We start from the raw sequence: 1,473 nt of genomic DNA, 5'->3' as shown, positions 1-1,473 counted from the left end.
CCTCTTAAGAATCCAAGCCCTGATTTTAGAATTTCTTTTCTTTTGCTATTAGTAACAATGTCTGTTGACTCTAGTTGTTGTAAGTTGTGTGCCAGCCTATCAATCAAAAGTCTCTCTTCCTTTTTCATATGTGCATGTATTGCTATCAAACTTCCTCTGACAACTGACTTTGCTGTGTCCCAAAGGTTCTGGTACATTCTCGCTGGTTTCTAGAAATTTCCTAATTTCATCTCTGATCTGTGCCAGTACCCACTCCTTTTGCAATAGAGGTTTATTCATCCTCCAATTGTTTTCTCTTTTTTTCATAATCATCCTTTTGTTGATTTCCAGTCTTATGGCACAGTGGTCAGAGAGAGATGTCTGTATGATCACAATGTGCTTGAATCTCCTCAGATTCGACTTGTGCCCCAGCATTTGGTCTATCTTTGAGTATGTGCCATGTGGGCTTGAAGATAATGATTTTTTTAAGAATGAATTTTTTTGCATTTGGGTGGAGTGCTCTTAAAATACCTATCAGGTCATGTCATCTAATCGTAGTCTTTAGATCTGTATCCTCTTTGTTAAGCTTCTTTCCCTGTGATCTATCTTTCTCAGGAAGCAGTGTATTAAAGTAATCTATAATTGCTGAACCTGTGATTTCTTGTTTCATCTTTTAGAGTGTGTGAATGGCAAATGTGATGGGTCTCTCATTGGATGCATATATATTTATTATGCTCACTGGCTCCTAGTCTGCTGTTCCTTTGAGTAGTGCCTCTCCTTATCTATTTTTATGGTTTGCACCTTGAGCTGAATTTATCTGAAGTTAGGATTGCCACCCCTGCTTTTTTTTCACATTGCAATCTGTTTGGTATGGTTTCTTTTATTTCTTTTTTTTTTTTCAGGGGAGAGCGCAAACGCAGTCCCCCACTACCACAAATTATGCAGTCGAGTTTCCCACATTTGGGGAAATCGCAGGGGTCAGCACATCCAGAGTGCAATGGATAAGCCTCGCCCTGGGAAAACCACCTTCGTGATCATGGTATCTCCCCTGCCAGGTATGGTATGTTTTCTTTAGCCTTTCATTTTCAGCCTATTTTTGCCTGTGATCTTGATATGTCTCCTGTAGGCAGCAGATGAGGGGTTGTGTTTTCTAAGCCAGTCTGTTAGTTTCTGATTTTTAATGCCCGAGTTCAGTCCATTGATACTCAAGGTTATTATATCCATCTGTGGACTCTATAATGTCATCTTGTATCTTTTGTGTTGGGTGTTTTCCTACCTCCCTTTCTTATCTGCACATTTTGCATGTGTTTATGTGTGTTTGTGGTTCATTCTTGCCTTCTTTCCACCATTTACAACTCACAGCAACTATGATAGTTAGGTTTATTGTGCCAACCTGGCCAATAGGAACATGTCAGTTTAATCAGCTTGCAAAATGATTGGACAGCAAAGAGGTAAATGGCTGAACAAGGGCCACCCCCTTCTCTCTTGCTTTCT

At 39.9% G+C, this 1,473-nt stretch overlaps 1 non-coding gene across 1 annotated transcript; it reads right to left on the bottom strand.

Moving 5' to 3' along the window:
• Positions 1–878: 878 nt before the first annotated feature.
• LOC142444062 (U1 spliceosomal RNA) lies at positions 879–1,043 on the bottom strand. The gene has a single exon (XR_012783738.1). It is a non-coding gene; the product is annotated as a U1 spliceosomal RNA (small nuclear RNA).
• Positions 1,044–1,473: the final 430 nt, after the last annotated feature.

The sequence above is a fragment of the Tenrec ecaudatus genome, chromosome 3, assembly GCF_050624435.1.
Source record: "Tenrec ecaudatus isolate mTenEca1 chromosome 3, mTenEca1.hap1, whole genome shotgun sequence".
Lineage (NCBI taxonomy): Eukaryota > Metazoa > Chordata > Mammalia > Afrosoricida > Tenrecidae > Tenrec > Tenrec ecaudatus.
Note: the sequence above shows the minus strand (reverse complement) of the source record. Positions and strands in the feature narration are given on the sequence as shown.